The sequence below is a fragment of the Penaeus monodon genome, chromosome 25 (genome assembly GCF_015228065.2).
Source record: "Penaeus monodon isolate SGIC_2016 chromosome 25, NSTDA_Pmon_1, whole genome shotgun sequence".
Classification (NCBI taxonomy): Eukaryota; Metazoa; Arthropoda; class Malacostraca; order Decapoda; family Penaeidae; genus Penaeus; species Penaeus monodon.
The window spans coordinates 26,102,439-26,102,664 of NC_051410.1; the positions used below are offsets into that span (position 1 = coordinate 26,102,439).

The window sequence follows — 226 nt, forward strand, 5'->3', positions numbered from 1 at the left end:
TCCCATTGTCCACTCTTTTATCAAGCAGACTAAGCATCACTATATAACTATTTAGTAACTTAACGATTTTACAGGAATTTATAATCTCATTTGAGAGAAAAAGAGCTTCTGACGTTATAAACGATGCAGCTTTTTTGGATTTCAAAATTAATTAAGCTTTCCCTCCCGTTAATCAGCGCCTCGCTTAACACTCACGGGCAAAAACATCACATTGGAAGGTGTGCAG

At 36.7% G+C, this 226-nt stretch overlaps 1 protein-coding gene across 1 annotated transcript in view; it reads left to right on the plus strand.

Moving 5' to 3' along the window:
- The window catches only part of LOC119589354, a gene marked incomplete in the record, with an annotated part of 19,613 nt that overhangs the window by 12,197 nt on the left and 7,190 nt on the right, over nucleotides 1–226 (plus strand).